The 27,390-nt window shown below is 40.6% G+C and overlaps 1 protein-coding gene and 1 long non-coding RNA gene across 4 annotated transcripts in view; one reads left to right on the top strand and one right to left on the bottom strand.

Moving 5' to 3' along the window:
* The window catches only part of TXN (thioredoxin), a 335,018-nt gene that overhangs the window by 295,894 nt on the left and 11,734 nt on the right, over nucleotides 1–27,390 (top strand). The gene's annotated exons all lie outside the window — the stretch shown is intronic.
* On the bottom strand, nucleotides 186–27,249 carry LOC105855675 (uncharacterized). Of its 3 annotated transcripts, XR_012922125.1 has the most exons (5): nucleotides 26,911–27,249; nucleotides 14,441–14,538; nucleotides 13,008–13,298; nucleotides 4,607–4,721; nucleotides 186–4,155 (listed from the first exon to the last, which is right to left on the bottom strand). It is a non-coding gene; the product is annotated as an uncharacterized LOC105855675 (long non-coding RNA). The 3 variants fall into 3 exon arrangements; XR_012922124.1 differs by lacking the exon at nucleotides 26,911–27,249 and having other exon boundaries at nucleotides 14,441–19,261; XR_002224698.2 differs by lacking the exons at nucleotides 186–4,155; nucleotides 4,607–4,721; nucleotides 26,911–27,249 and having other exon boundaries at nucleotides 11,301–13,298; nucleotides 14,441–19,264.

Genomic DNA, 27,390 nt, shown 5'->3' with positions numbered 1-27,390 from the left:
GCACTCTGGGAGGCCGAGGTGGGTGGATTGTTTGAGCTCAGGAGTTCAAGACCAGCTTGACCAAGAGTGAGACATCATCTCTACTCAAAAAAATAGAAAGAAATTAGCTGGACAACTACAAATATATATATATATATAATTATGCCTGTAGTCCCAGCTACTCGGGAGACTGAGGCAGGAGGATCGCTTAAGCCCAGGAGTTTGAGGTTGCTGTGAGCTAGGCTGAAGCCACCGCACTCACTCTAGCCGGGGCAATAGAGTGAGACTTGGTCTCAAAAAAAATAAAACAAAACAAAGCAAACAGCAAGGGAGAGTGGCTGAAGCAGAGCAAGTGAGGAAGAGAGCAGTGGGACAGCAAGGCACAGAATAACACAGAAGACTAGATTGTATAGGGCTTTCCAGGACGTCATCAGAACTCTAAGTCAGATTGGGAGCTGGTGAAGTTTTGAGCAGAGGAGAATATCACTCTGGAAGGGCAAAGGAAAAAGCAGGTGCACTGTTAGGAGGCTGTAGCAGTAATCCAGGCAAGAAGTAAGGGTGCTCAGACCAAGATGGTAGCAGAGAGGTGGTGAAAAATAGGAGATAGATTTTATATATATATGAATGAGTAAATTGGAATTGGATCTCCTGGTAGATTGAACATGAAATCTGATTAAAAAAAAAAAAGTCTGAAGAGAATAGTACCCAGGTTTTCTCCTGAGCACCTTGAAGGATGGAGTTGCCAACCACTATGATGGAGATGGCTGAGGGTGGAGCAGGTCTGTGGGGAAGATCAGGAGTTCAGGTTTGGGCATGTTAAGTTTGAGACATCTAGTAGGCATCCAAGTGCAGTCCGTGAATAGGCTTTAGGATATATACACTTGCAGTTCAGGAAAGAAGCCTGGGTTGGGGATGTAAATTTAGAAGTAGTCAGCATGTAAATGTTTTAAAATAGTGAGACTAAATATGATCTCCAAGGGAGTACATATGGATTGAGAGGAGAACCGAGGATCCCTGGGACACTCCACAGTAAGAGGCTGGGAAGAAAAGGAGATCTTGTAAAGAAGACTGAAAATTTGTGACCAGTGAGATAGAAAGAAAACAGAGTGTGGTACCCAAGTAAAAAGAGGGTATCAAGGAAGGGGGAGTGTCCACTGCACCACACAAGGGATCCAGTACAATGCAGAGTGAGAACTGGCCATTGGCTTGAACAACAAGGAGGTCACTAGCAACCTTAAGCAAAGCCTTTTTAAGGAATGATGGGGAAACCCTGATTAGTTACACCCAGGGCTTGGCTTTTCCATTCAAGAGGACAGGTGAAAAGGTGCTGGCCCCCAATTAGGAGGGATGTATTTGCTAAAATGACCAGATTCCCAGGTTTCCTATGCTTCCTGTAGGTACCTGCTGGTTAGAAATGTGTCCTGTTCTTTTGAACCTGCTCATCAGCTTCTTGCTTCTTATCCATACTCCTGGAAGTGGAGCAGGTTGGGAAGAAGAATTATCCTAACAAGTCAAAGGAAGGTTTCCTTTTTGTCCTAGAATCACATTTAAGGCTGAAGAACTTTTTATTTAGAACATATTTTCCTCCAATTTGTCCCAATACTAGTGGAAAACCCAGTACAGTAGGCTGTCTGTGCCCGCAATATCCACATCTGCAGATTCAGTCAACCATAGATTAAAAATATCCAGAAAAAGTTAAAAATTAAAAATAACAACAAAACAATAAAAATAATACAAATAAAACAATATAACAACTATTTACATAGCATTTACATCGTATTAGGTATTATAGATAATCCAGAGATGATTTAAAGTATACAGGAGGATATGTGTAGGTTATACAGAAATACTACATCAAATAGGTTCTGTGGATTTTGGGGTTTGGGAGGTCCTGGAACCACCCCCCATAGATAGTGCAAGACTGTATTCAGATTCCTTGATTTTCCAATTAAATGTCAACCCATTAGGAAGAGGTTAAATTTAGGAAATTCAAGTCCTTAAGAAAGCTGTCATATCTAGGTACAGTCGCTCATACCTGTAATCCCAACACTTTGGGAGACCATGGTGGATCACGTAAGGCCAAGAGTTTGAGACCAGCCTAGGCAACATAGTGAGAGTCCATCTCTACAAAAAAAAAAACTTTTAATTAGCCAGATATGGTGGCATACACGTGTAGTCCTAGCTACTTGAGAGTCTGAGCTGGGAGGATCGCTTGAGTTCAGGCATAGGAGGTTACAGTGAGCTATGATTGTGCCACTGTACTCCAGACAGACTCCAGCCTATTTTTTCAGAGATAGACCCTGCCTCTAAAAAAAAAATAAGAAAGAAAAAAGGCTGTCATAGAAAGACTAGTTGACTTATTGTGAATGATTAACAAATAGATCTCAATGCCTTGAAATGCATTAATCCAAGAGTCAGTTAATCAGTGTTTGCTCCACTACAGAAAAGAAAAACAGACAGAAGACTCCAGCAGGAGGGAGCACAGGCAACATCCCCTTTGTCCTGTGTGTAACCTCCAGTTGCCTATCCTTTCCTTTAGGACATTTATACTGGGACACTGCCACAGGGAGGGAGCGTGTCTCTGTCTCCTCTCTGATTCCCCAGTATCCAGCCCAGTGCACAGGCCAGAGACCAAGGACACATGGCAACTAAATGCAATGTTACCCCAAATTGGAGCCTGGAGCAGAGAAAGGACAAAAGCGGGAAAACTGGTGAGATCCAAATAAAGTCTGGAGTTTAATGCATTGTAACATACCAATGTTGGCTCCTTAATTTTGACAAATATACCATGGTAGGTTAAGATGTTAATGTTAGGGGACAGGGTAAAGGGTACACAGAGGCTCTCTGTACTATCTTTGCAATGTTTCTATAAATCCAAAATAAAAAAGTTTATTTGAAAAAAAAAATGTATCTGTAATTGGGGCTGCAAAGGAGAAGCACCAGGGCTTTGTGAGCATGTCCTAGGGAGATTTGACTGGGGACAGAAGTCATTCCTGATGACATGACTGTCCACCTGGGATCACAAGAATGAGGAAGAAGTTTATTAAAATTGCAGGTCTCAAAGTCAAAAAGACTCAGACTTAGGTATTACAAGAGTATTTGGTTCCAACAAAATTTCTTTTCCTTTTTAAGCAAAAATCATAAATGCTATTAGTGATGCTTTGTGCCTTTCCAGAGACCCCTGCCCTGGTGAGGCACATGGAAGCCTCCATGGGGTGAGAAGATTGGACACACTTTTGAAGGTATCAAGCCTGGCATTGCTCTTTCCTACAAGCCTAACCTTGCTGCAGAAGCAAGAGTGTAATGTTCCACAGCCTGAAATCTTTAAAACTCTGGGCCTAGATATGCTAGGTCCATTAAGTAGGATGAATAAAAAGTGTTCCTCAGTCCACCAAAGCAAAAGTCCAGGGGGGCCTGAACCTGTCACTCCTTCCCCATACATGCCATTCTAGCAAGCCCAGGTGATACCTGGGTGAGGCTTAGACACGGGCTCCAACCTGGCTCAGACAAGATTTCCATACTAGGGATGGAAGTCAGGAGCTAGCTTGCTCTAGAGAGTTAGGCTATTGAAGGGCAAGGAATGTGTCCAGGGAGCTGTGGTCCAAAACAAGGCCCCTGGGCCTAGACCAGCCTGGCACCAGTAAAGGTATGTGACTATGCCTGGTACTCTAGCTGGGGACCCACCCATCCCAGAGCACAGGCCATTGTAGGAGGATGGCTGGAAAATCATTACACAGGCAGTGACTCTAGAAAGGTCACGTTGTGTGCACCAAGAATTAATGTCAATGTTCAGCATATGCCAGTTAAACAAATGAAAGTCAAAGACCACCTGTAAACCATAGTTAACTCTCACAAGTCTCTGGCCCTCTGGGAAAAGCAGCCTCGGAAATGTGCTTGGAGAAGAACAGGGTGGAGAATGAATTCCACGCCCAGTTGTGGCAGCTGTCACATGAATCACTCCAGCAGCCTCAGGCATTTTACATTCTATAGCATGTAAAACATCTCTCTACGTGTTGGAGCAAGCGGGTGTTCAGTTTTCTTCATTGTTGTTTTAATCCTGCCTTCCATTTTAACGATAAAGCAATCCATACGTCAGAATCCAAGAGAATTCCCTGGAAACCAAAGGCTTCTCCATCTCACTTTCAGCAGCCAAGGTCTCGATGTGACTTTACTTGCCTAAAAGTAGATAAAGAGTCCATGCTTTTACAATGGCCTTTCTGTTATAATAGGAAAAGAGAAACAGATGTAACTTACTTTATGCCTATTGTCTAATGCTGACTTGTACATTTTTACCAAGGCAATTTTTATTTATCATGTAGTAACAGTATTTTCCAGCTAGGACATTACCCAATAATGGTTCACCATATGCAATTAGTGGGTCAGCATTTTATTAAAATGAAACAAAAAATACCAGAATGCATCTACTGAGGGTATAGTATTATTTTATGAAACTTGTTTAGTTATATATGTGTTTATACTAGAATCACAATGCAACATATATTTCTTATTGTGCGTTCTGGTGAGTCAAGTTGAAGGCCATTGCAATTAGCAACCTCATCTTTGTTATGAATGACCTAATATAGGAATTTTCAAAATGAGGAGCTGGGACCAGGAACATAATCATTACCTGGGAATTTGTTAGAAATGCTCATATCAGATCCCACTTCTGACACCTTAATCAGGGGAGAGGCACATGCAAGGAAAACCCGGAAGATTCTCATGCATACTTGCATTTGGCACCACTGGTGGAATACACCAAAAGATTGATTAAAAACATCAATGAGCCATTAAGACAAAAGAGTAATGACAAAATAATCCGCAACCCTTTGATAAACAACACTGCTTAAAAATCCCAAATAAACAGAAAAACAGCTACACAAACTCTTATCAGAGCTTAGCAAGTCTTTAAAGGAGTTGGCACCTTACACAAGGCTAAGATCTAAAGACAGTGGTTAAGAAAAAGTAACCCCAGTGAAGATCTTCCAGAAAGTCCAATCCATCGGTCCTGTGTCCCAGTTAGGGTCACATGGTCGTTTTTGCTCTGCAGCACTGAAACACTTCATTTCCTTGATGGAGGGACCAGGTAGAGTAGCTGGCTTGCTTCTAGGGCCATATTTTTCCACAAATATTAATTTAAAATACTGGAATCAGTCTGTGCAGTAAGATGGTACCCAGCTGAATAAGCACACCAAGTTCCCAGTATTTGTGTGTGTGTGTGTGTGTGTGTGTGTGTGTGTGGTTGTGAGTGGGAGGTGTTATATTATTCTCTCTCTCTCTCTCATCATATAGTTGAAGTCACCACAAGTTACCTTTATAATATCTGCAACTCCATTCACCCATCATTTACTTGGTAAATTTTCCTTCCCCAAAAGGGACACACACACACACACACACACACACACACACATACAGTATCTCATTCAATCCTCACACAACCGTATGGAATCAGTAATCCTGTTCTCACTGTACAGACACAGAAGTTCAGAGAGATGAAGTAGGTTGTCCAAGATCCAAGGTGTGTGCAGCTAGTAAATGGTTGAGCCCAAATGTGAGCCCAGGTGTGCTAGAGAAAATCATAGGCATGGTAAACTCACATGACAAAGGTTCTCTGGAAGCAAATAAAAAGCTGGTCAGTTCTTTTATTGGTGCCATAGCAGGGCCCATGCACCTTGTGATGCAGGCAATGGGTTTCAGAGCAATTGCCTTTCCTAGCACATGCCCCTCTCCCAGGGGTGTTCCTACAAATCTGTGTGCCACCAATAATTTTTTACATGTGTCATGGGTGCTCACTCTGAAAAAAACCAACCTAAGCCTATCTTCTTTGTAATCAAGTTTTTCAAGGCATATATTTAAGATTTTCCCATTAGGCATCCTCTTCAAAGGAGGCATTCATTTTACTATTGCACATCAGGGCTTTTAAGAAAAGACTGGATGCTAAGGAGAGGTCAGAGAAGAGCAGCCAAGGAAAGAGAGTTGAAGCAACATACTGCGCAGTATTTCTATGAAGTCATTGCACCCCTGGAGCAATGACTTAGGAAAGAGGGTGGGGATTTTCTCCAGAAAATTTCTCCATCCACACAGAAAAGGCCAGCCGGGAAATTTACCGTCAGGTAAGAATGCAACCTGTGTTAGCATTCCTTAGTCATGGACTTTCTAAACTTTAGTCATCTGCGTATCACCTTTATCACTTACTTAATCCATTCACTGTTTGTACATGAATAGATTTACTTTATAATGGAAGTTACCACCACACCTTAAACAGAAGATGAGTGTTCTCAGAAGTAGGGACAAATCTCAAAAAAAATTAGTAACATTGAAAACAAAATGACTAACTTGGTTTATGGCTTGTCAAGGACTTAAAGCTTGAGCGTGCTCTCCTCTGTCTCTGTCTCTGTCTCTGTCTCTCTGTCTCTCTCTCTGCACCCAAATTCACCTGTGAAATCACATAAGATTTCAACTAAGACCAGGAATGCATTTCTATTTCTACTTAGAAAAGCAGTTTAGAAGGCAGAAAGATCATGTGCTTAAATCTAACACATTCATGATCTATAAATTGATCCTGGAGGAAGGAGAAAATGTGTCTGCATTATTCTCTATCTTGTCTTTAACACATAGAATAACAACTCGCACACTGCATGGTTTCTATACAGTTTACAAGTCTACAATCTGCTCCCACGTGCATCACACATGAGGCTGAGAACTTATACTCAGTCCAAAGCCAGGCAGAAGAGATAGCAGCAGCAGCCAGGAATGTATCTACTCCAGGTTGGGACCAGTTCTGTCTCTGTTACTCTGGTTAGCAATTAATCATTGCATTTGGCTTCAAAGCTTTCCTGTGGAGGAAGCATTCAGTAATGGAAGAATCACATGCTCTGAAGTTGGGCAGACGTAGGTTTGCAGTTATGACTCAGCCACTGCCAAGCCATAGACCTCAGTGGGGCTCAGTTTTATCATCTGTAAACCAGGTTATAATGACCACCTCCAAAAGGTCATTGTGAGTATTGAGTGTGATAATGTACATGAAGTGTTTTGTATGGTACCTGCCCATAGCAGGTGTTCAAGAATAGTAATGATGTTGGCAATGAGGATGATCGTGTTTTCATTTCTACCTTTCCAGCCAGATTATGATCTCTTTGAACATATTAGCTACTTTATTTGCTTGTTTATTTATTCATTTATTTTTTTTACTTCTTTTGTATGCCAAACAACCTCTACTATAAAGTGCAATAAAGAGGAGTCATCCTATAGACATCCAAAAAGACCAGAGTTTTAAAAAAAATGCTTAGTGTTTTAGTGCCTTTCATAAAGCTGACAATAATATTTAACCACAGTAGGGTAAGGTGTGACCAAAAATTAATCTTTGTAGATGATTAGTAGACTGTCTACTATCTTTTATAAATCACTGATAGACCAAGTTTGGGTAGATAAGAAACACTAGAGAAATAAAGAAGTAAGCACTTCTTAAAATAGCAAAGGATGGTTTTGGCATAAAAACTGCTTTTCCCAAATTTGCCATCTAAATGTTCTACTACATATGTGCCTAATCAAGCCACAAAACACTGTGAACACACCTCAATAGAGAGGGTGGTTGGCCTTCTCACCAACTGCTCAAGAAAAGAGTTCAGAGTGATTGAGCATCTATTTCGGGCAAATGAACATTCACCATGAAGATGGGAGTCTCCAGTTTTAATCTTCATTTGTTCCTAGCTTAATTCGACTGCAGCCCTCATTGCACTTGTTTTTCCACAATAAAATGTCTTAACTTAAACCTAGCAAAGTTCTTATTGGCACCTGCCAGTGTCATCCCTTCCCCAAAACCTCTTCTTGGAACTCTGAGGCTTTGGACAATTTACTTTACCTTTAATGTAATTTTTCCCTTAATCAAGCCAGAATCTCCCCAATGTTAAGCCTATGAGAGACTATACTGATCAAATTCATTTTTTCTGACCATTTTAACACTCATTCTAGGTCAGTTCAAATATGTACTCAAGCTGATGTAGTTAAGAAGGATCCAAAGGTTGGGGTTTAGCCTTTATTAACCAGAAAGTCCATTGACATCTTCCTTTTTATGAGGCTTGGGGATTTCAAGGGATTAACAGCTTGAAAACATTCATTAATTGTTGGTTGTGTCATTGCTATTACTCTTGTTATGACCATAGTAGGGAAATTGAATATATTAGAATTATTCCGTCCTTGTTTATGTCCTTGATTAGGTCTGGGAATGCTATCCACTCAGCCACTCTCTCTTTGATGAAAAGAAAACCAAGCTACAGGAGGGATAGGAAGACAGACTCGCTAAGAGTAATGCCCTGGACTGGTCTATTGGCAAAGTAAGAGAGCAGAATTAGATCTTCCCAACTTTTCCCTGCTGTTTCCTTATTTGATCACCTTGTATATGTAGTTTGTATGGGGAGCTTATATATATGTTACATGACTTAAAGGATTCCAGATGCCTTAAATTACACAAATAACTATTCATTTGCTAATGGTAAATACTGTCCTCTCCCAGTGGCTTTTAAAATGCAAATATTCCCAGATGTACCCCATGAAATCCCTGACACTTTTCTTTTTAAGGTAGGTTCCTTCAGAAAAATAAAGAAAGAAACATCCTCAAAATAGCTGAAAGTGGGAGACCAGGTAGAGGAAGGGTAGTGGTGAAGTGGGTAGAGAAAAGGATGCTAAGAGGGTGGGCAAGATTCCGGAAAGGTGAGGCAGGGACAGAAAAGATGCTCTCACTTACTTTACGATTTCACCTCTGGCTACCCCCAGCCCTGGATGTGAGGACTTGGTGGATTCCTTCAGGAGCCAAACTGTCACACGGAGATCAGAATAGCTCCGTGCCTGGGGAAGTTGTGCCTTCTCAGAGCATCTGATTGCTCTGTCCTCAGGAGAGCTAGAAGAAACAGTCCTAGGACGCTCAGTGACTGACTCTACGGATATTATTGAGGACATTGCAAATCACACCACAACAGGACACATTTCTCTTGGTCTCAGCATGAGGAATGATTAGTCTTTTTCAGAGCGCCTGGTTTTTGTGGACACTTATGAACCATGAAGCTGAGCAAAGTTCCTGCAGCAAGGGCTATAAATGTCCCCAGACCCCCTATACCAAGTGGAGGACCCCAACAACTAGCTGCTGTGGCTATTGGCTGCTAATGGCTCCCAGATGACCCCCTTCTTTTAAGAATAACCCTTGGCTGATGGTAGTGCTTTTCCCCAAAGGTCATGACCCTTCCAAAGGCAGCCCCTAGTCAATGACTGATTTGGGGGTATGAAAGTCCTTCATTGCTTTCAGGATGAAGACAAAATCTTTGACATGGCTACAGGGCCATATGTGATCTTACCTCTGTCTACCTCTCTACCTTCATCTCATAACCCTCTGAGCCCCTGCCTACACACACACACACACACACACACACACACACACACACACACACACACTCAAACAGACATGTCACTGGCTTCTTTCCAATTTGGAAAAGTGCTAAGTTCTTTCCCACCACAGGGCTTTTTTCACATGTTATTTCCTCTTTCTGGGATGCTTCTCCCTACACCCTCTTTGTCTATTTACCTTTAGCTCAAAGGACTCTTCTTCCAGGAAGACTTCCCTGATTTCCCAGATTATAGAAGGGCCCCTCATTTTACATTTTTTTTTTTTTGAGACAGAGTCTCGCTTTGTTGCCTAGGCTAGAGTGAGTGCCATGGCGTTAACCTAGCTCACAGCAACCTCAATCTCCTGGGCTCAAGCAATCCTTCTACCTCAGCCTCCCAAGTGGCTAGGACTACAGGCATGTGCCACCATGCCCGGCTAATTTTTTCTATATATATTAGTTGGCCAATTAATTTCTTTCTATTTATAGTAGAGACGGGGTCTCGCTCTTGCTCAGGCTGGTTTTGAACTCCTGACCCCGAGCAATCCGCCCGCCTCGGCCTCCCAGAGAGCTAGGATTACAGGCGTGAGCCACCGAGGCCGGCCTCTCATTTTACATTTTCACAGCACTGTATAGCTCTCCTGCCTCTTATTTCAGAGATGCAACTTTACATTTATTCCCGTTGTTATTTGATTAAGACTTATTTTCTTATTAAGCTATACACTCCACAAGGATAGTTGCAAGTTTTTGTTCACCACGGTACCTGTCCCCAAATATATACCAATATCTAGCCCATATTAGGCACTTAATACTTATTAATTGAATAAGTAAATCAGGCTTCAATAACCTCCCTCAACCAGCGGCATCTATACTGAGAGGCATTATAGTACAGAACCATTCAGGATTAAGTCCTGGCTCTGTCATTTCTAGCTGTGGAGTTTTGGGCAAATTAATTCACATTGTTATGCCTCAGTTCCTCATCTGTAAAATGGGGAAAATAACTCTATTTCATTGAATCTAAGATGCTTTTGATTATGATACACACCATGTACCATTTAAAAAAAAGAAAAACATCAAATTAGGACATAATCCTTGCTTAGATTTTTCCCATACAAAACCACCCACTGTTCCATCAATAGGATTGGTGAAGCTGCATTCCCTAGAGAAGTGCTCCACTATGCATGCCCCATCCACCTCCTGGCCCCATCTAGGAGATTTTATCCATGCCATTGACCCATTCTGTGAGATGATCTAACCAGCAGGTATCAACAGAAGGTTTCAGACAAGAACCAGGAAGACATTATAAACAACAGATAACCTAAAACACACAGTATCGAAAATGTTCATAATTCAACTGAAATGCTAAAAATATGAACAGCTATGACCAAGTGCAACATTGTCAGGCAATATCCCCCTTACCACCTCCATCCTGCTGACCACAGTAAGAGGCCATGGCTTATAGGATGCACATCAATTTCAGAGAAGATGTGCAAATGGGTTGGCTGGCAAATTTATGAAATACAGTAGATCATAGCTTGTGAGAATTAAGTACATTAGAGTACACGAAGTGCACAATCTGTTCATATGAAACCTTAAACACTCGATAACAAATCATCATTATCTCCATGCAGATACCGTGACATCTGCCTGGCAGTCTTTGGCCACAGTATCCTCTCCTTGAGAGTCTTTGGAAAGCCCAGACCAACTGATGTCTCCCCCAGAGACTCAGCATGGCCCTCAGGTGAATTCGTTCTTTCATTCTCTATAGTAATGGAAACAATCCCGAGCCTAGAGCAATTCAAGCTTTTCAATTGCCCAGTGCTGGAACTGCAACTTCCTACTAGAATATCAGCACCATGAAGGCAGAGACTTTCACCTGCATGTTCACTGCCATATCCTCGGTGCCCAGAACAGTAGTAGGTACTTGATCCATGTAGTTGAACAAATGAGTGAATAGTCCCATAGATATTTATTAGAGCTTATGACAGTGGGTTGAGAGAATTCACACAGTGGAGGACGTGGCTGAGTCAAATGTGAAAAAGCCTTTAATCTTCTAATCTCTCCCCTTTGCCATGACAGCCGCCTTTAAAATATTCCAGTTTTATGGGGCAGTTTTAATGGAAATAAACTTACAAAGTTTAAATTACATAATTAATTATATTCAGTGCCAATTATAATTACTTATTGATCTGAGGCTGCTCACAGATCACCTGGCAACAGTGAAAGAAAAACAGTGGCAGGTGTTTGGGCTTAGTTCATGCTTGCTAACTAATTAGATGAGGATATTATTCCCCTGGAACTCTTCAGCAGTTTTCAGTTGGCTCAAAAATTGAACGTTGGAAGCCAAAGGCTTCAGACACCTCTGTTTACCTTTCTTGCTTCTGGCCTGGAAGACATTTTATCATGAAGATGTTTTTCCATAAATCTAATCTTATTCATTAGACACTGATTTTATATTTTAAGAGTCAGCCTTCTGATGATGCCAGTTTTGGACAGGGGATAAAAGCACAGATTGGAGTTAAACTGTCACAGTTTGAATCATAGCTCCATCATTTACTAGCTGTGTGACCCTGAGCATGCTACTTAACCTTTCTGTGCTTCAGTTTCGAAATCATAAAATGAGAATAATTATAGTACTGACATCACTGTATTGAAATGAGGCTTAGACAAATAAGCAATGCCTTGCACACACTAAGTGCTATATAAGTGTTAAATAAAAAACAAAATACACATTAGCTCCCAATAAACATTGGGTAATAATTGATTATACGATAGTTTGGGCATGATATCAACCATGAACAGGTTGATATCAGGCTTATAGTCACACGTGCCTACTGAAAACAGAAAACATAACTCCTACATAAAGCTTGTTTTGTTCAAGGATTGTTCTGGTAGAGAGCATTGGCTGAGGTTTTTGTGGTGTGGAATAGAAACTCACACTGACTACCTTAAGCAAAGTCATTGTGTGGGCTGGGGTGGGAGTAGGGGCTTGAATCAAGCCTCAGAGAGGACAGGAACCAGGCATTTCTAGGAATTTCAAGAGCAGGGACCCATGAAGAGTTCCTTTGGTAATGACTCCAAGAAAACTTTCTCTCTTGTATCACTTCCCTAGAGATCTGCATTCTTGTGAGAGAGTGCAATTGGCCTGAAATCACATGCTCACCTTTGGGACTAATGATAGGGAACAGATGTGGTACCTACATGACTGGTCCCAACAGGCATGGATGACAGGCATGGAGGAGAGAGAGTTACATACAGGGAGATCCTGATGCTATTGCCAAAGAAGTGGGGAAGGTTGCGGGCAGGCCAAAGTAGCAGCTGTCCACCATATGAAGAAAGAAGGAGGGAGGGTAATGTTTTTAAAATCCTGTTTATGTTTGCACTGTAGGTCTTTCCAGAAACCAAAATATGTTTCTCTCTGTAGAGGGTACTCACTGAGAAGCTGTCTCATCCTGGGGCATTCATGCAAAAAGAGCAAGAATCTGGCAATCATCATAAACTGCTTTCTATGGCCTAATGAAGCAGATTTCTAGTTGTTTGTGTTGCATTCATTTAAATACTAATCTTTGCCTCACAGTTTCATAACAGCAATAATTTCTGGTTCAATCAAAACAACATTATGCTAAACTTTCAGAATTCAGCAAATGATAAGCTTACAAAAGTGCTTCACGCAGTCATGAATCCTTTTTTCAGTTCAGTTGTTTTTGGCTGCAAATACCAGAACACCCAACTTGAAGTTGCTAAGCCGAATGAAAATGAATTGGTGCACATAACTGGATGTCCAGATGTAGGACAAGCTTCCAGGAACTTAATCCAGTGGTCCCAGTTCCACTTCTCAGCAATTACCATAATACTTTCTGCCCTTGTTTTCTCTCCGTGTTCTTCATCTCAGGCTGGTAGCAAGATGGCTGCAGAATTTCCAGGCCTCACCAGTACACAAAACAATATCTGGAGGAAGATGAGATCATTACTTAATTCAGGTATCAGGAATAAGGTAACTTTCCCTAGAATCCTCCAGCAAACTTTCCTCTCATCTCTCATTGGCCCAGACTGGGTCACGTGCCCAATCTTGAATTAACCCAGTGGCCAAAGTGATGCCATCTGGTAACTGGCTTAGATCTGAGTTCTTAAACCAGTCACTGGGAAAAAGAATTATATTAATCATGCCTAGCCTTCAACTCACGGGCCACTAGATAATAAAAAAGAGAAGAAATGTGTGTTAAAAAAAATAGGATAGACATTGGCTTCCTGTCTTCCCCATCCCAACATCTGAACTTCTCTAGTGTCCACCTCTATGCCTGAGAAATTTAAGATTTAGTGGAAGAGTGAGACCACTTCCCACAAACAATGCTGAAGACACCATGAGCTTTCTGACCAACTTTGCAGCTAGAGCAGGGGCTTGTAACAGAAGTTCCAGCAATTGCACACTCCTCTCTCACTCAGGTTCTTTATGAAACCTATGATGGAAAGAAAGAGCCAGGAAACACCTGGAAAATCCATTTGATTGGCAGGTGGTAGCTAGTTTCCAAAGACAGCAGTGGCAGTAGCAATGGGACATCCAGTGTAGACTTTCCAGATTTAACATGAAAACACAGGAGATCCAGTTAAATTTGAATTTCAGATAAACAACAATTTTTAGTATAATTTTTTGGGATAAGAATGCCCCAAAAATTGTATGGAGCATATTTATACTAAAAAATTATTCATTCATTTGAAATTCCACCATAACTAAGCATCCTGTATTTTATTTTACCCTAATCCAATGGCATCCAGTTTCTGGTGGCACCAGAGTGTTTAGTGGTGAAGGCAGGAGAATCTTCACCAGATTGGGTTTGTGACTTGCCTTCCATGCTAATTATCTCCCTTTCTTCTGTTCAATTTCCAAGTTTAGTTCTACATCGTTATCAGAAATTTTGTGAGAATAAATCATACAATGTAAGCTTCGGTTGCTTGCAACTACGAACCCTGGTCATACAAACCTCAACATCGACTACAAAAATTTGAATCTTTCTTCTAGCATTCAGACCACTATGAAACACAAAGGGGAAAAATAATATTTTTATTTTAAAGCAGAAGTAGCATGATACTACCTTCTAAAGTCCGGGCCATAGCAGAATAGAGTTTTCGCAAGTTTCTGTTTTGTCAGTGTTTGAAGGAAATTCATGCAATGCTTCCTGCTTCAACTAGGCTAAGTGTAAAATGAAAACAATTTTGGAATGTTAAATGACTTGAAATATATGGGTCACAAAATTCTGGCATAGACAAACCTTTCCCTTACTAGATCTTTTGTTTTCCTTTAGCCCAGGGATGGGGAACCTTTTCATGTTGGAAGGCTGCATTAATTTAGCTATAATCAAATAAGGCCACATTCAAGAAACTTCAATTAGATATACTTAAAAATGTATATTGTTTTGTAAAAATCTAGCTAAGTATCTAATAACTTCAAAAAATGAAAATTATTCGTTAATCTTAAAGTTAGCTAACCTTTTAATGACTTTGTTGTATCTGCTTTTTGTTGGAAACTATTTGAATATTTGGTTGCAGCATGGAAGTCTGCAGCTTCAGTTGATCCTCTAGATGGGTATCAGTCATTTGTGACCTTAAGGACGTCTTGATTTGGGTTAGGTAGGAGAATGTAGATTCACAGCAATAAGTGGTGGAAAAGCAAGAAAGCATTTTTTGGACATGTTGCCAAAGGTGTGGGTATTCTACTACATTTTCCCATATTTCAGTTGGATATTTCTTAGCATCAAACAATGACTTTAAAATGTCATCTACTGAGAGCTCAGTAAATTGCATCTGTAGTTCTTTAGATGCCTAGGTGATATCAAGTAGGTGAGGCTGAAATGCTAATTTGAGTGTGAAATCATGATTCTCAAAGTCAGTCAACCTTTCATTTTATTCTCCAATTAGTAGGTCTATAACAGCTGTATATTATTCAAATGAGTCACATATATCATCAGTGACCTTTGCTAACTGGGGAAAATCTTCACCCAAAATTTCCTTTTAAAGAAGTGTTTTCAAAAAATATAGCTTTATTCAAAATGGTTGGATTTTTTTTGCCATATATCATATTTAGACTTAGTCTTACATTGCAAAAAAAAAAATTCAAATTGTTTTGATTTTACATACTATCACTCAGAAATGCTATATTCCTATAGAAATCTTCTTTCAATAATCCACATTACTGATTCAGCTCTTCATAAAATTTAACTATCCGTTCTCAGAGAGATAAAATTTTGGCTAGCATCTGTCCCTGCAATAGCCAACACACTTTAGAATGATACCACAAACCCACACCGAATACCTCATCTTTCAACTTTAGCATGTTATGAAACTGACCATACCATGTTGCATTTGTACCAATATAGTTAACAATACTTATAACTTGTTGCAAAGTGTCACTTAAAATAGTAGCTTTAGCACAGAGATTTTGCTGATGCAAGATACAAAGGAAAGAAATGAGAGCACCTGGATCTGTTAATACTTATTTTTCTGTGCAATAAACCCTTCATGTTTTCCTGTCACAGAAGGTGCACCATTTGTACATACACTTACTAAATTTACCAAATTCAATCTGACTTCATGATATTTATCTTGAAATTTGTTGAAGATATCTATTCACTGTGTTCTGTTTTCAAGAGTGCCCAAAATGAGTAACTCTTCATAGCAAAGAAAATCTTCTGTTATGACATGAATGAAGTAGAATATATGTGCGGAGTCGGTAGTAACAGTTGATTCATCCTAAGTGATTGAATAATACATATTTTCTTTATGAAGAGCTTCATGAAGTTGTTCTGTTCAATTGAAGGCTAACTCATGTTGCTGATCAGTTATGGTTCTCCTTGGAAAAGGCAGCTGTTTGTATTTGAAACATTATCAGGGTCTAAGCATCCTACAACTTTGACAATGCATTCTTTCACAATTTTCAACATCACTGAATGGCTTCCCTTTCCCCCCTGAGTATATAAGTTACTTTATAAGTTGCTTCAGTGGCATTATTTCCAGGTTTTATTGCTGCTTGAAAGAATTGTCTTTTCGTTCAGTTTTCATCTTTTAATTTCTGCAATTCAACCTTTCATGCCTCTCCCTCTAATTTAAAATATGTGTGGTCCTTATGAGTGCTGTAATGCTGATGAACATTGAATTTCTTTAATGTTGATATTGCAGTATCACAGAGCAAGCAAATCATCTTATCTTTAGTAGAAACACGATAATATTGCAATCCCCAATCCCCATTAAAAAATCTGTTTTGTTCCTTCAACGTTCTCTTGGTCTTCTTTGACATACATGGGCTGTTAAGCAGACAGAATTAAAAAATACTATTGAGCTGTACAACTATTCACAAATTCTACTTCAAACAGAAACACAGTGCACCATTGTCAAAAGCTGATAACAGACTGGCATACTTGACCCCCATAAACTCTCGCCAAAGTAGTGCTGCCAGTCAGATGGGGGACGTTAGAACTAAATCACGAGTGTACTAGCCGTCAATTTATCCCTGATGGCTTACTAATGTTCCAATTGTGCTGGTCAATCTGTGAGGATTATTTCGTTGAACTTATTTTATTCTTTGGTATTTTAAATACATTCATTTTAAAAATAAAATAAAAATGTAAAAGATGAACAAAAATGTATTAAAAATAAAAGGATTTATTCTGTAAAATTTGGATTAAGTCAAAAGGCCACGCTTAAGGACCTAGAAGTGCATGTGGCTTTAAGGCCTCAGGTTCCCCACACCACTTTAGCCTATCCTGACTAATAAAACTAAACTCTTCTCATAGACAATAATCTCACTATTGTTAAGTTTAAGAATATGAAGACATTGAAAACCTGTAGTGTGAAAAGCATCATTAATATTTTTGACTCCTAAATTATACTGTATTAATTGTCTTACTTCCCCAGAATAATATGTCTTCATAGCTTGAATCCCCTTTGGAATGAGAGCTGATGCTAATTCACCACTTGTCATCGGGTGGTGTGATGAAACAATGCAATTATGGTAATAGCTACAGACCAGACACACTGCCCTTCTGTCTTCTCCTGATCATGAAAGAAGCATATTGGTTCTTGACCATGAAATTTGCTACCTGGCACACCTGCCAGGGAATGGTGGGTCTCTTGGGCCAGTGGCTTATTAAGTGACAATAAAGGTTGCTAAGGTAACTGGTATTAACTGAGCAGCACCTAAGTGGACACATAGGTACTACAGTAATAGGGTATTGGGCAGGTGGGAGGGGGGAGGGGGCAGGTATATACATACACAATGAGTGAGATGTGCACCATCTGGGGGATGGTCATGCTGGAAACTCAGACTTGTTGGGGGAGGGAGGGATAGGGCATTTTTTGAAACCTTAAAATTTGTACCCCCATAATATGCCGAAATAAAATTTAAAAAAAAAAGGTTGCTGAGGTTGAGTGGTGCTTATAAGGTGGTCACAGCCCCTCTAGATTGTTCCTGCTTCATCCCTTCACAGCTGGAGCTGCTGGGATGGCTCTGGAGGCCAAATGTGAAGCCAAGAATCTCATACCAATTGAGAATTTCTAATATGAGTAGGCTACTAAAATAGATGGTGGTAGGGTTCTCCCCCCCAGCATCATCTTTCTTTTCTCACACAGCCTAATATCCTCATACAAAAGTGTGGCTCCCACACTTTGGGAAAAGCTGAGAAGGACAGTGAAGCCAAAGCCTGCCATCCTACTAAAGAAGCTGAAGGTGTTTGAGATAGAGTGCAGTGGTGTGATCATAGCTCACAGCAATCTCAAGCTGTTGGGCTCAAGCGATCCTCCTGCCTCAGCCTCCCGAGTAGCTGGGACTACAGGTGTTCCCCACTACACCCAGCTAAGTTTTTCTATTTTTAGTTGCCCAGCTAATTTTCCTCTATTTTTAGTAGAGACGGGGTCTCATTCTTGCTCAGGCTGGTCTCAAACTCCTGACCTCAAGCGATCCTCCTGCCTCAGCCTCCCAGAGTGCTGGGATTATAGGCACGAGCCACTGTGCCCAAAGTGTGATCAGTTACCTCCTCGAAAGCACCCTAAGGGGAAAAGTGCTCAGAGAGAGGAAACTCTGGAAGTCTAATGTGCCTGGAGACACATGAGTGCAGGTGGGAAGGAGCTGGGGATGAGATGGTGGACTAGGCAGAGACCAGATCACATGTGATCTTGTGGCCATGATAAGTATTTGAGTTTTATTCAAAGGACAGTGAAAAAATCATCGAAGGGTTTCAAGTAGAGGCATGACATGCTAAGATATACATATTGGTATGTAAAGAATGGATTATAGGAGAACAAACATAGTAGAAGGTAAATAAGTGATGGGGGTGTGGCTGTGGTCCCGGTAACAGACAAGGCGATCTGACTTATGGCAGTAGCAGTGGAAGCAGAAATTAAGAAATGTGGATAAGGTGAAAACATTTTTTGGAGTTGACAATATATTGATGCATTATATCTGGCAGATACCACGGGGTTTTGTCCCACCAAAAGTCTTCTGTCCCACCAAAGTCTTCTCTTCTACAGTACACCAGGGCACCTGGTAAAAAGATTACATTTCCCAGCCTCTCTTGTAGCGAGATAGGGCCATATAACTAAGTCCCGATCGATGATAGGGATGCGATATGTGCAAATTCTGGGACATATCCCCAAAGAGAAAAGGAATACCCTCCTTTTCCCTTCCCCCATTCTAATGCTTACAACATGGCCGTTATGGCTATAGCTGTCTCCTGAGCCATGAAAATAAGGACTGGGTAGATTGCTTACAAAGACAGTCCCAGTGATTTGTTCCATGCTTATATTTATACCCCTTTGCAATATAATGTTCATACTTCTTCCATAGGAGGTGGAGACTATTTCCCCATCCCCTGAAGCTGGACAGGTCTTATGACTTTCTTTGACCAGTAGATACAGGATAAGTGATAGTGTAGGACTTACAGACTCAGGCCTCAAGAGGCCTCATAGCTTCTGCTCTCTTCCTCTTCAAACCCCGCCCCAAGACCTGAAGGTAAGGAAGCCCAGTCTGATCTACTGAAAGATGAAAGGCCATGTGGAGGAGGCCCAAGAGCCTGGCCAACGTCCAGCACGAGCTACAACAAATGCAAAACTGGATTATTTAAAAATTTAAATTTCCTGGTTTTATCATTTTCAAGTTATCAGAATTGAATATTTAAGCTAAATCAATATAAAAGTTCTTAAATTTGAAGTTAAACATCCTCTTTTCAAAACTCAAAAGACAAGCAAACCAGAGCTAAAACAAGATTGAAAATTGCCGAAGTGATTTTTTTTCTCCTTACTTTAAATATTTTATCTTTAAAGCATTTATGCTTCTTATGCACTATTCATAGTCAATTTTGATCAGCATAGAAGTAAAGCTATGATAGAAAACAAAATTGGTGGCTTAACCACAATTAATTCAAATGATATTAGATTTCATATAGACATTTTAGCCAGAATACTTTCATTCAAGCAAAAGTTCTTCATTCTTTTTACCATTAAGTTTTGTATTTTCTGTTAAGTATTTTTTAATTTTTTGTTTGGTGAGAGCCTTTCTAAGCCATAGTTCGCAAACCCTCAGAAACACCATTGTTAACTTAATAAACTTATAACATCTTTCAACAAGTCAAGGTCTCCGAATACTTTATTGGAATAAAAATATCCTTTATCAGCAAAACAAAGATGACCTCATATCCAGCAAAAGTTACTTATGATATATTTTTAAATTGTGTTATCTTTTCTATTTCTCTTTGCTGATAAAGATTCATATTCAAGCACTGATCCAATTTCCCTAGGAGGAGGGTTATGATAGAACATAGGCCTCATGAACTTGCCAATTTACAACGATAAACAAAAGTTCACTGGATAAAAATTCAGTGATAATCTGTTACATCTTGGCTTGTGTCACCTTGACTGTTCCCTCAAAGTTGACAACATCAAGCAGAATTTTGAATGCCCCGGCATGAATGGCCCACTGCGGCCATGCAACAGCATGGCTGGAGCATTTAATGAACTTCTTTGTAATCAAGTGATGTCTAGATGATTCCAGGATTAGACATCCTGCACGGCTATACATTTCAATTAAACTTTTACACCTTTAACATCTAAAAGATCTAGTCATACAAAACTCTTTTCATGGGATCAGTCTCTTTTCCTTAAAGCTCAGCTGTTCATAAGAATAATTATGCATAGTTGGATTGTTAATAGGGTGTCACTGAATTCTTTGGAACGCCAACACCCATGTAGGTAAGGAGCAGATAATAAAAAATATACATTTCCTGGTTAGTGGATATAGATAAACAAATTTTCCTCCCATAAGAGCCAAACTGTCTCTTGGCCTTATGCCAGATGTTAATGGTATTAGGCAAAGATATTCTTGTGGTATTCACTCATGCCCTTAGGAAAGATAAGGTTTCCAAAGCATGATTACAGAACTGAACTCACCTGGCTTCTACAGGCACAATCTATCTTTTTTTCTTTTTCTTTCTTTCCTTCCTTCTCCCCCCTTCTTTCTTTTTATTTCTTTCTTTAGCTTTTTTCTTTCTTTCTTTTTCTCTTTTTCTTCCTTTTTCTTTTCTTTTTTTATTTACAATTTGCAAAGCATATTTATATACATTAGATTAATTGGTGGAGGCAGAATAAATATCCTTATCCCTTTTTTTACAGTTCAGTAATGTTTAGTATATTCCCAAAGTTATGTAACCATCACTACTATCTAATTCTAGAATATTTTAAAGACCTCAATAAGAAACTCCTACAATATTCATTAGTAGTCACTACCCATTCTCCCTTCCCCTTTTTTGGAAACCACTAATGTACTTACTGATTCTGTAGATTTGCCTATTCTGGACATTTCATATAAATGGAATGTGGCCTTTTCTGTCTGTTTTTTTCACTTAGGGTAATGTTTTCCAGGTTTATCCATGTGGTAAAATGTATCATTCATTCCACTTTATTGCTGAATAACATTCCAGCATAGGATATACTATCTTTTGTTATCCATCCATCAGTTAATGGACATTTGGATTGTTTCTATATTTTGGCTATTAACAATAATGCTGCTATGAACATTCATATGCAAGTTTTTGTATGTACTTGTGTTTAACTTTGTTTGGTATGCACCTAGGAATAGAATTTCTAAATAATATGGTAACTAGTTTTCAATTATTGAGAAACTATCAAACTGCTTTTCATAGTAGCTACCCCACTTTTCATTCCCATTAGCAATTTATGAGGGTTTCAATTTCTCCACATCTTCATCAACACTTTATTGTCTTTTTTATTATAGTCACCTTAGTGGGTGTAAAGTAGTAGCTCATTGTAGTTGTGGTTTGCATTCCCCTGTGGTTAATGATGTTGATTACATTTGCATGTGCTTATTAGGCATTTGTATTAATATATCTTCTTTGGAGAAATGTCCACTTGAATCTTTTGCCCATTTTTAAAATGGGTTATCTTTTCATTGTTGAGTTGTAGGAGTTCTTTATGTTTTCTAGGCAAGTCTCTTATTAGATATATGATTTATAGATATATTCTCTCACTCTGTGGGTTGTCTTTTCACCCTCATTTTAAGCATAATTTCTTTTATTTTGATGAAGTCCAACTTATCTATTTTTATGTACTTGTTATTTTGGTGTCATATCTGAGAAATTATTTCCTAGTCCAAGGTTACAAAAATTTACAAGTATGTTTCCTTCTAAGAGTTTCGTTGATTTAGGTCTTTGATCCATTCTGCGTCCATTTTTGTAAATGGTATGAGGTAGAGCCCAACTTCATTCTTTTGTATCTATACATAGTTGTCTCAGCACCATTTGTTGAAGACACTATCCTTTCCCCATTGAATAGTCTTACACCTTTGATAGGGTCAATTGACAATAGATGTATCCATTTATTTCTGGACCTTCAATTCTATTCTATTGCTCTATATGTCTATCTTTATGCTAGTGCCATACTGTTTTGGGGGGTTATTTTTATTTTTATGGATACATAACACTTGTACATTAGTATTACACTGTTTTGGTAACTGTAGTTTTGTGTCTAGTGTTGAAATCAGGAAGTATAAGTCCTTCACTTCATTTTCAAGATTGTTTTGGTTATTCTGTGTTTCTTACATTTCCATATAAATTTTAGAATCAACTTGTAAATTTCAACAAAAAAACACCTGGGATTTTGATAGGGATTGTGTTGAATCTCTAGGTCAATTGGGGAGTATTAACCATATTGCCTTCTAATCCATAAACATGGAATGTCTTTCCATTTAACTCTTTAATTTCTTTCAATGAGGTTTTGTAGTTTCCACTATACAAGTCTTGTGCTTCTTTTATTAATTTATACCAAAGTAATTCACCCTTTTGAACTTTGTATATTGGGTTTTTATCCTGCATCTTTGCTGAACTTGTTTATTAGTTCTAGTAGTTTTGGGTTCCTTAAGATCTTCTGTATTAATTAGAATTTCTCTGATGACTAAAGATGTTGAGCATCTATTCACATATTTATTGGTCATTTACACATCTTCTTTTAAGAAATGTATGTTCAAATCTATTGCCTTGTTTTTACCGGTTTCTTGTCTCCTTACTGAGTTGTAAGAGTTCTTTATACATTCTAGATATAAATCCTATGTTAGATCTATGTATTGAGCATACTTTCTCGCAGTCTGTGATTTGCCTTTTCATTTATTTTTAAACAATGTCTTTTTTCAGCTTTAATAGTTTATTTTATTTTATTTAGATGACAGTTTAATAGTAAAAGCCACCTACTGGAGCATGTATCTATCTCTTTACAGCTCTGCAAGACTGCTGGCTTCATCTCCTGTTTGTTTTTATTTTCTTTTATAAATTCTTATTTAAAAATAAAAAATGGATATATTGATGGTGTACAGTATGTTTCAATATATGTACACATTGTGGAATGGCTAAATTAAGTTAATTAGCATATGCATCACCTTATATGCTTTTTTGTGTGGTTCAATAGTTAGTGATTTCTGTAACCTAAGAAATATTTGCCTACCCCAAGGTTGCAAAGATTATCTCCAATATCTTCTTCTAGGAGTTGCACAGTAAATTTTGAGTAATTTTGTTACATGTTGTAAGGGTCAAGTTTCTTTTTTTCAAAAAAAAGAAATGTTTTCCAAAAAATCCATGGGATTTTTGAAGGAGAAAGAATCTGGAGATAGCAATGGGAACCACTTGCCTGACCTCATGGCCCTCACATACAATATGAAGCATTGTATGCCATGTTGACAGACACTCAGAAGAGCAAAAATCTCAAACGTCTAAGAATATAGCTGTGCTTGCTGAATCCAGGTGGTTCCAGGGTACAGAGTGAAAGGGTTCAAGGGGGCAAGGAGGGACCACTGGGCCAGATTAGGGGCTACAGGGAGCACTGGTGCGCAGGTAGGGTATTCACAGGGGTTACTATATTTTCTGAAATTTACGTTAAATACTTAGCATTGAAAGTGAGATATGTATTTATGCATAAATTAGTTTTTAAAAAATCTAAATAGTTAACATTTGAAGTACTGTAATCTGTAGCATTTGCAAATTAGCATAAGGGATGTTAGATATTTTTCACTGATGAAATGAGGGGTATTCGAGATATGTGGATGGGTTTGAAAACTGTGCTGGCACTTCCCTTTGTGAACAGAGAGCAGCTGATGTAACTAGGTGACCTCTTTGAACCTCTATTTCCTTACCTGTAAAATGGGGAGAATAATATCTATCTCCTAAGAAAAGTTGAGAGAAACGATAAGACACACCCACTTCTGGCCCTGGCACACATGTTTATTTGTTCCTTTTCCTTCTACCACTTTCTTTATCATAGTACTTTGACCTCCATAATTTGTGTCACTTACCATGTACTCTTTTGTGTCTTCATCTCAACTCTCTTGCTAGATGCAGTCTTCAAGCTTAACTAATGCTGGCCTCCCTCTGAAAAGCCCATGGCAAAGTTTATCAAATCTTAGTGTACCTAATCACCTGGGATGCTTTTGTAAAAAATTGCAGATTTCAAGGCTCTACCTCAAAAGATGGTGATTCTATATGTCTGCCTGGGCGTGGTCCAGGAATCTGCAGTATCACGAGAACGCCCAGCTATATTGTATTAGGTGGCCAAGAACCATATTCAGAGAAATCTGGGATCCAATAAGAACTTCTTTCAGGAGTCCTACAGCTGCATTTTCTTCAAATCCAGTTTGTAACCCAAACAAAGACAGCTGACCTAGTTCCACATGGAGCCTTAGACTGAGCTGACCCAGAAGCCCGAAGCAAACTCATCGCACATGCTACTCATTTCTGTTCTTCTTGATGATGTGAAAATATCATTTTTGCTGGTCCAGCATCCATCTCCCCTTTAGCTGGTAACCCCCTGGATTTTCCCTACACATAGCCCAAGGGTTTAAGCAAAATTAATCCCTCCCCTACACCCTAAGTAAATGAAGGCCAGCCTCTGGGGCATTTGCTAGAACAAAGAAGAGGGATGCTCTTTTGCAGAGATCCTAAACTAGTAGGGGCCTAAGGCTGGCGCTGCCTGGGCCAGTCTTACATAGAGTAGACAGCCTGCCTAAGAATGAAACAATAGAGTTGGTCCTTTTGTGACAGCTTCAGGCCCCTAGAGTTCCTGGTAATATGAATTACTAATTCTCTTTTTGGTCTAAGTCATTTTGATCCAGAATTTCTCCTTGCAAGTGAGAGTTCTGACTAATACACAGAGCCAACCCTCCAAATGTAAGCGTTTCCATCACCCTCTCTCTCCTCCTGTTGCCCCTACATTTCCTGAACCCCTCATACAATGTCACCACCTTGACACAAATGAAATCCTAAGGGCTCAGTTTCTCATGTCCCTGTAGGTAGGGGACCTTGCTCCTTAGGACCGGTTCAGCCCACTTATTTTCTATCCTTTGTGGGAGAAAAAGCCCTTTTCCTTGGAGACTTTGTTATAGAGCTCACTGTTTATACTACTGTCTTGATTACTTAATCCACTTAAGACTGACACCTGTTTTACAGTCTCTCCTTCCACCTTAGATTTCACCATTCCATTTAATAGCCTGTGATCATAGTTCAAGCAACATTCACTACGCACGAGGCAAGATTCTAAGCATTTTACATATATTTTAGCTCACTTAACCCTTATAATAGCAAAAGCTATTATTATCCCCATTTCACAGATGAGGAAACTGAGGCACAGAAAAGCTATGTAGACTTACCCAGAGTTGCCCAGCTTTGAAGTGGTAGAGTGGGGATGAGGACTGGGGAGTCTAATTACAGTGTCCAGACTCTTAACCCATACTCTGGCCTCCCAGTTCCTTATAATTGTACCAGCCTCCACATCTATTCTGTATTGGTCCTGAGGAGGTGGGAGAGAGTTTGTACCCCCTCAAGTCACTGGCCATTTGGAAAGTCCTTGGACAGAAGAAGTCAGCTGAGGATGGCATGCACTGCCCTTCCTATAACTCAATGACCTGCTGTCATTTCCCAAGCAAATTCACCAACACACACATAAGCCAGGAAGCTGGGCTGCAGTGGGACTGAAGACCCAGCAGCAGAAAAATCAGGTTGTAGATTCTTCTCTGGTGCTCCATGAGGCCCCTCTCTGCCCCAGTATCCTTCCTCTCTTGGGGAAGGTTGCTGCATTCAAAGCAGGTAGTCCATCCTCCCTGGGTCTAGGGCTGTCCTTAGAACATGTCCCTTGTCTATATCCTTATCCATGACCTGTGCTCCTCAGCCCTGTAGAAACTTTAGGTTCAAAACCTAAACAACAGGTTAGAAACCTCTGGTTTTTCTCCCTTCCTCTCTGTTTGAAAGAGCAGGAAGAAGGAAGCCAGGGGGACTAGGGGAAGCCAGGCAGCAGTTTCACCACCCCTCACCAATCACACAGAGATGTATTCATTGAGAACCGTTCAGCTCTGAAAATGCTGACATGGGACCCTTCTTCCCAACCTTCTGGCTCATTCCTCTCTCCAGCTCAACAGCTTCTTCACCTCCACTTCCAGCTGCTGACAGGCCCTCCCAGCTCCACAATGCCAGCTAACATACCTTCCACAATCCCAGTCCTGCCAGACTCAACCTGCAACATGCATGCCTGGATCAACACTAACTCCGTCTTCCCTGTTCCAGGAGTCTGCCTCTGGTAGAAAAAAACTCACCCAAATGTGTGCCCCGGTGCCACTGCAAATACTGCCAGGCCCCAAAAGACACCAAGCAAGCCTAATTAGTACTCACGACAGCTACTGTATGCCAAGCACTGTCCTAAGCACTTCGATCCTCAAAACACCACCACCACGAGACAGAGACCATCAAGATTCCTCTTTTACCAAAGGGAAAACTGAGACCCGGGAGGTCAGGACCTGCGTGACTAGGCTGCAGGGCTCCGCAGAGCTCACCCTGGCGGCACTGACATCTCACGCGCCACCGTCTGCCCGCCAAGAGCCCAGCCAGTCCACTGGGCGTCTCCACCGCACTAGACTGCTTTGTCACACGGGCGCACTGGGTTCGCCGGTGAAAGTGAAAGGACAGGACGGAGGGGAAAGAGCAGAGAACCGCCGCGATACATTCGGGAAAGGAGGCGAGGGCGCACACACCGAGACACTTCCTGGTCACCGTTACTCAGCATTTTGTGGGGTTCAAGACGCTGGGGGCCGGGGCGTGGCGGGCCGTTTCGAGGAATCCAGCAGCCCTGCTTGGGCGGTGCCAGGACTGTCCGTGGGCGCATTCGGTTAAGGCCCGGCTGACGCATTCCCTGGTGGCCCGGGAAGGGCTCCGTGGCCCTGTGGCTCTGGGGGTGGCAATCCGCCTCCCTGCCTCCCCGCCCGCGAATGTGCCTTTTAGGTCACTCATCACCACTTCCACCTGGGGTACCGGCAGGGGGCGCCCTGCGATTCAGGGCTGAGGGCACCGGGCCCTGGGCTCCGCCGGGCGCTTGCGCCAGCCCCGCCCCCGCCAGCGCCCCGCCCCCGCCAGCGCCCCGCCCCCGCCAGCGCCCCGCCCCTTCCCGGCTCGGCAGCCCCGGGGGCGGGGCCGGGACTACTGGGCGGGCGCGGAGGCCGGAGCGGGCGCGCCCC

Source organism: Microcebus murinus, chromosome 12, assembly GCF_040939455.1.
Source record: "Microcebus murinus isolate Inina chromosome 12, M.murinus_Inina_mat1.0, whole genome shotgun sequence".
NCBI lineage: Eukaryota > Metazoa > Chordata > Mammalia > Primates > Cheirogaleidae > Microcebus > Microcebus murinus.
Note: the sequence above shows the minus strand (reverse complement) of the source record. Positions and strands in the feature narration are given on the sequence as shown.